The sequence below is a fragment of the Triticum urartu genome, chromosome 6 (assembly GCF_003073215.2).
Source record: "Triticum urartu cultivar G1812 chromosome 6, Tu2.1, whole genome shotgun sequence".
Lineage (NCBI taxonomy): Eukaryota > Viridiplantae > Streptophyta > Magnoliopsida > Poales > Poaceae > Triticum > Triticum urartu.
Genome location: NC_053027.1, coordinates 79,314,298 through 79,321,963, shown reverse-complemented (window position 1 = coordinate 79,321,963; position 7,666 = coordinate 79,314,298). Strand labels below are relative to the sequence as shown.

At 43.7% G+C, this 7,666-nt stretch overlaps 1 pseudogene; it reads left to right on the top strand.

The window, feature by feature from the left end:
* Positions 1-226: 226 nt before the first annotated feature.
* On the top strand, positions 227-7,261 carry LOC125515497 (annotated as a pseudogene).
* Positions 7,262-7,666: the final 405 nt, after the last annotated feature.

Genomic DNA, 7,666 nt, shown 5'->3' with positions numbered 1-7,666 from the left:
TCGTCATGCAGAAAAGTTTGTTTGCTTTCCTTCCAATTTTACTGAAATAAATGAGCAGGCCGTAAATTCAATGGATGTGCCAGTAGTGTTAGAATGAGCAAGCTAGCTACGAGACATTACACATTTTTGGCAGCAACTGTTTGGAGATAGCTAGAGATAGAAAGAGAATTTTAGCACAATATCATGGCAATTAATTTTGTACATCCTGAAAAACACGAAACCCCGTGACATATTTTGAGAAGACGCAAAAGCTTTGCGCATCCTTCCTTGAAGCGAGCAGAAAACGCCTTCTCTCCACATCCAAATTCCACACACCTTGCTTTGTGTTTAAGTTTTGTGCCATGGCGAAAGACAACGCTCCACCGGCGACCAGCTCCGACTCCATGAGCTCCGGCAAGGGCAGCAAGGGATCCAAGGCCAGCAGCCGGATGGTCCTCGGCGGCGCTATTGACAAGGGGAAGGGCGTCCCCAAGGTTGAAGAACAAGAGGAGGGTTGTAGATCTAAGGGTAAGATCATGACAGCGCCGGTGGTAGCTGCTCGCAGGGATGGCAGATCAGGCGGCCGCCGCGGCGACAGAGAACTGCACATCATCACGGAGCGCGAGAGGCGGAGGCGGATGAGCGAGATGTTCACCAAGCTGCACGGCCTCCTCCCCACCCTCCCCGACAAGGTGATGAGATCAGCAGATACCTAGCTAGGGTCGTATATTATAGGGCTAGTCGATCGTCAGATCGTCACTCGCTTAGTGTTTTGGTGTTTCAGGTTGACAAGTCGAGCATAGTGATGGAAGCCATACACTACATCAAGAGCCTGGAGGGGACGGTGAGCGAGCTGGAGAAGCAAAAGCTAGAGAGGGATTTCGCAGCAGGAGGCAAGCTCGCCGCCGCAGCCAATGGCGGGGTCTCCTCCTCAGTGGCAGCGGCCATGCCTATGGGCATGGCGACGCCGGTGACTGGGCTGTCGGGTGGTGGGATCTGGCAGACTGGGGCGGCGCAAGCGCCATCCATGGCTCTGGGCGCGGTGACCGCGGCGCCGGCACCGGTGCCGCTACAGACGTGGTCAGGGCCGAACGTCGTCCTGAGCCTGTCCGGCAACTACGCGTACATCCACATGTCCGTGGCGCGGCGTCCGGGAGTGCTCACCATGGTGACGGCCGTGCTGGAGAAGCACGGCATCGACGTGGTCACGACGGGGATCTCGTCTGACCGTTCCCAGTGCATGTACACCATCCAAGCTCGTGTAAGTAAACCCATGCTCTCGATCTAGCTAGCTTCTGCTGTTTTGGTCAGGGATGACGGTTTGCCAGGCTTATACATAGGTGCAAGATTACTACTAGTAGTCATAATATGATTGAGGCCGAAAACAACTAAATTCACATTATGAACATGAGGGGAAAGGGGAACATGTGCTATCTTGTTGTGGTGGTGCATATCTTTGCAGGGGGGTATATCCTCCCTGCAGGAGGGTCATATTTTTACCACACTATAATTTGTCGGTCTTATTTGATACTACCTCTGTATCAAAATATAAGATGTTTTTGTAGGCTAGTTTGATACGGAGTTAGTAGTGTATATCTGCGGATTAGAAACATACTACAATATTACATTCTCGAAACTGCTCAGTAAGTTAAGTGGCAGGATCAGATCTGCATAGGATACACATGCGTCATATCAGAAACCGTAGTATCCCCTAACGTCGAAACGGTTGTTCGGTAAAGTGGGAGAACCCAAACGCGTGCAATTGCATGTAACTTGTTTTTGCGCTTACATATAACTCATGAGCCACCTCATAGGAACACAATCTCCAAATCACCTTGTCAACCTTAACTGTTACTCCCTCCCTTGGAACGGAGGGAGTACTTCTTCATGCATCCTAGTTCTCATCTGAGTGTTCCTCCTTATCTTGCTTCGTTCTGTCCTTCTACTGCTGCCTTGCTCCATCAAGTTTACAACCTCCAATCAAATAGTAACATGGTGTTTGCCTGTTCAATATACTAGGATGACATCCTCTTCATAGATTTTCTAATTTCTAGTTGGACACACTATAAACTTGAGGCTGCTCTAGTTGCAGCAAAACCTCCCAAGTAGATATAAGTTCATTTCCTAGAAGCACTAAATGTGTCCATTTTACATATACGAAAATCATTGTCTAAATGCACATGACCATTAGATGGAAAAGACTATGAGGGATGTTGGGTGATCATTCTTGCCTTTTGTTTCTATGCGGACATACTATATCTTAAGAATCGATCTGGCAAGTGCAGACATTTAGCGAGTACACACGAATAAAAGGTAGATGTTTAATTATCATGCTACCTTTTTCTTTTCTTTTGAAACATTATTACCATCATTGTGCATGTGGGAGATTGCGAAAACATTGTATCCAACACACACATCCTTTATTTCTATCACTGGTATTGTGTTTCTATATTAACATTAATCCATGATTAATTCTGTAGCAGTTCTTCACATCTCCTGGTTTCCCCCCTCCTTTTTTGGCCTTATTTTTCCCAAAGATCAACCATTGCCATAACCACCCATTTTCATAGAAAGGGTAGCATAATGCCTTTTCCCTTCAACCAACACTATAAATGAACTCATTATAGTCATATGGTTTATGTTCACCTTCTTCGCCCTTGTCTTCTTCTAGCCTTTAAATATTGTGTCCACATGAAACTAGCTAAACCTAACTTGGGTCAATGCCTCCATAAATCCACAATCACTTCCATTTGAAAATGGCCCAACTCACCACACTCGTCGCCAAAACTAGTGCCTGGAACTGGGTTGTGGGAGAGAGCGGTCGTAGCGAACTTTCTTGGGACAACATAGGATAAGGTGCCCTAATACGTTCTGCTTGGGTTTACATGGAAAAACGGAATACACTAAACCTACAATGTAAGATGTAAAGGTGTAAAAAAAATCTAGACTGCGTTCATAATTTATCGAAACACGGACAATAACTTAGGGGTTCAAGAGTGGTAATTTTAATACAATTTTCTTAAGCTTGTGAACGCTTAATATGGTAATTTTTTTACTTCATGTACCTCTTTTTGTAGAATAGTATTTGGATGTTATACTTAAACTAATGTCTTTGAATTCATTCTAAAATTCAGAACAAGAGGTGATTCCTGTCAGATTGAAGCATTGATCTTATGTAAAGTAAAAATACTAAATTTAGAATAGTAACTTGCCAAGATGAATGTGGTAATCATATATTTTGGAATAATATCTATGAAAGCAAATCTAGCTAGATGTTAACTTCTTAGATCTTTTTTTAGGAAAACTTTTTAGAACTTTAGTTGTGTTTCCTTTCATTTTTGAATTACATCGCAGCATGGTTTAGTTATTAGTGATGCACATATGGAAGGGGAACAATTAAGCTTACAATGTAAAAAGGGGGGCTAAGAATAAGGACGTGAATAAGTTGTTTCTAGGCTTTGCCGAGTCCCTCTCGGAAAATTCTGCGATTCCAGTAGTGATAGCCAAGAACGACGGAAGGTATATACACAAGGGTTTATGTGTACAGCATGGATCATTCGCACTCTAGCTATCCACACCCACTACGTAGTTATCCCCTCTGACTCCATCAAGCAGAAACGTAAGCCGTGCCTAACAAATGGGCTAGGAATAAAAGCCCGTTGCTTCTATCACGCTAACAGGATGAAAAGCACAGGTCGTTCCTGCCCTAATTAGCCACTCTAACCGAAATACATCACTTATCCAACCCCAAAAAAATACATCATTGCATTTAGTGTCGGTACTTCCGTGTGCACACGTTCCTATATTTGGTGCAATGTCATTATTTCATATTTTTTGGGGAATGGCAGGATAAATTCTTGACAAAACAAATCAATTAATAAATTGTAGCTATTTCACAGGAGCATCCTTTGACATTAGGTGTTTTTTTTTTGCAAACAGATAAATGGAATGAGCAACCAGTTCGGAGATACTGTGGCATGTGACGACATATACAAGCTGGCGGTGTCAGAGATAATGGTTTGGCTCTCTGACTAAGATGGAATGCTGCAAACCTTTGATGGGCGTAGTAGAAGTTGTCGGTCGATTACATTTGAGGCTTTTATGTCGAGTCGAACTTAACCTCTGAGTCGTGATGATATCATAGACTTAGAAATGTGTGTGCATTGTTGTTTCATAAACTGCTTTAACATTTCAATTCAGGATTGCCTGTTTCGGCTACTCTGCCTTCAAGATTTGGTAGCACTACTTCTCTTAGAATGTCCTATAACTTTATTCAAACTTGACAAACGTCACTATTACAATGCTTCGGATCATACATCCAACAAACTAAAAAGTAACATCTATAATTGAGAACTACATTGAAATTTCTAAGAAACATCTCCATGTTATCAATCTTTGCGTCGTGAAATCCTGCCGAGGCTTCGGTACAGAAACCGCGGTAATATGGGAGTAGTGACACCGCCACTTTTACAAATGCACAAACTTGATTAGCTTCATGAGTTTCAGAAACTCTCTTCAGTCACCCATCCAAAAGGAATGGATGTCGTGATGTTGAAAGTACTTGGGCCGGAAAATATGTTGGAATTGCCCTAGAGGCAATAACAATTTGTGTTATTATTTATTTTTAAATTTGTAATTAATGTTTATATTTTATGTTATAACTATATAGCTCTCAAACATACGAAAATCAAAAGGTTCAGAGAAAAACTCATATGCACATGTAGACTTGAAAACGGTAAAATAAGATTATTAGTCTCTGCGCTGCCCAAGCCGGCCCGGCCCCCATCCAAGGGAGCTCTTACTTGCCGCTTGCTGCACAAATAGTGACCCCAACGCACGGACAACTTCCAACTGGACCGACCCATGTAGCAATCTGCCACGAGCGACTTAATGTAGCGGTGTCATACTGTAGCAGTTTCTTATTGTACCAGCCTGGCACCATAATAGTTCCTTTTTTTAATTTTGTCCTTCATTTTTAGGGGAAAAACCTTCAGAGAAGTGAACTTTTTAAAAATGCCGAAATGTTTCTAAAAATGTGAGATTTTTTAAAAACAACCTATATTTGATTCCGAACATTTTTCCCAAATACGGAGAATAATTTTAAAAATTGTGGACATTTTTATAGTTCCAAAAAAATTCAAATAATTAACATGTTTTCCAAATACTGAACAATTTTTCGAAATCTGTACTTAAAAAAACACAAACAATTTCTAAAATTAGTATTTTTAACACGTTTTAAAAAACAAAATTTTAATACACCAAACTATTTTTGAATTTTTCGTATTTTTGTAAAAAATAAATGAAAAGACAAAAAGAATCAAAAAATAAAAATAAAGAAACCGGGAAAAAACCCGGTTAAGCAACCTCCTAGAAGGTTCCCGTTACACTAAAAACCGGGTTAAGAACACCCTAGAAGGTTCCCATGCATTGTGGTCAGTGGCCTGCTTGTTATTACATCTCAGTCTGAATGAATTTGTAACAGCAAACTGTGCAACTATTTGATGATTTATTCACGTAGTTTGCTGTCTTTCTTTGCGCATGTTGGTACGGATATTTGAGGACCTCGTTCGAAAAATACGCCGTCTCCGAAAGTAATCGGTAATGACTGTGTCCTATTAGGTTTAGTTATGTACATATTTTAGTGGAAATGTCGCGGGGATTGCTCTTCCGGTATCTTAACATACGGCTATGGTTGGCTCAGTGTCAGGGAACATGTTTGATCGAGTCATTCATGATGCTCCTACTTGCAGTTAATTAACACACATTTACCTGCAAACAACCCAATTATTCCACAGTACATTTGATCCAGTCAGTTTACAGCGAGCTGCAAAGCGCATGCATGCCAGAAAGTCGACGCATATGGCTGTCAAAATGGCAGCTGAATAAATCGGCTGCTCTAGTAGACTTGGAAGAGTTACTCGTCAACTGTCGAATTACCGAGCAAATGGTGCGCAACCACATCATGCTCTTCCTCCTCCTCCTCGTTACGCTACTAACTTCCGGCAGAGACCAGTCGGCCGTGTCCGCGTCACCGGAGGGATCAGTGGAACCGTTCCACAAGTGCACGGTCTGCACCGGCGGCCTGTACGAGCCCAACAGCACGTACAGGTCCAACCTGGAGACCCTCGGTGCGGCGCTCGTCGCCGGGGCCGGCGCTAACGGCGGCTTCGCCAAGGCGAGTATCGGCGTGGCACCCGACGCCGTCTACGGCCTGGCGCTGTGCCGAGGCGACTACGCCGGGCCCAACTGCACCGGCAGCCTCGCCGCCGCCTTCAGCGACGCCGCCGAGCTGTACTGTCCGTCCAGAAGGGACGCGACCGTTTACTACGACAACTACACGCTCCGCTTCTCCGGCGAGGATTTCCTCTCCGCCCTCACGGAGCAGCCGAGATGCTCCGGGTGGAGCGACTCCGGCGAGTCTGGCTGGGACGCCGCCCAGCTGCTCGCGGAGAGGGTGGAGGAGCTGATGAGCGAGACTATCAAGCACGCGGCGGCGACGGCTAAGCGGTACGGGACCGGCAAGGTGTGGGTGAGAGGCAGAGCAGAGGCCGCGGACATGGAGTACGTGCTGGCGCAGTGCACGCCCGACCTCACGGAGGCCGAGTGCTGGAGCTGCCTCAACGACACCCGCAGCAAGCTGCAGACGTCGTCCATGCACGACAAGGTCCCAACCAGCCAGTATGGGGGGAGGCTCGTTGGAGTGCGGTGTAGCTTGCGGTACGAGAGGGTGCTCTTCTTCGAGGAAACGAGCAGCACGCTCGAGCTCCATAAGCCTAGAGGTATGTACAATTATACGTACATGGGTGCTATCATTAGGGGCAGTGAAAGGATGCTGCTGATACTGTTTATTATACTAGGGAGGATGAGTACGGTGAACAAGATCATCATAATTGGAGCAGTGCCCTTCGTTGTACTGCTTATCTTGTGTCTTCTTTTAGTTCTCAAACGAATTAGAGGTAAATTAACAAACCCATCCCCGAATCATGACAGGTCTGTTCGTGCATAAGCTTATAATCCTGATTTTCTTTCACTTCTGCGAGAACAGAATCGGAGTTGCAGAGGGAGCTCGCATTATGGGAGAAAGAGATCATGAGCGAAAGTAACTCGGGATTTTCATTATATACATTTGCTGAGGTAAATGATGCTACGGAGAACTTCTCAAAAAGAGTAGGAGAAGGTGGATTTGGTCCAGTCTTTGAGGCAAGTATTTTGAATAGGAAGTTGTCTACTCCCTGTGTTTCTAAATATAAGTCTTTCTACTGATTCTAACAACCAATGTATATAGACATATTTTGGAGTATAGATTCACCGACTCATTTTGATCCGTATGTAGTCCGTTTTAAAATCTCTAGAAAGACTTATATTTTGGAGGATGGAGTATATTATTATTCCATTCAATAAACAAGCTCCAAAAACTAAATGTCAACTATAGCGTCCACATCAGTGCTACTAGTGTAGTAAATTGCATTCTCTTTAGTTGCAGAAGGCAACACACTTGTTGAAATTTTAGTTTAAGGCTACTTCATAGTGGGGAGTATCATACATTGGTATCATGCATATTATACTAATGTATGATACTATCTAGCATAAAAAAAAGTGTATGATACTACCTCCGTAGTGTATAATATTATACTATGTTAGTATTTTAGATGATTGCATTCATTGACATGTATGACACATAGTAGCA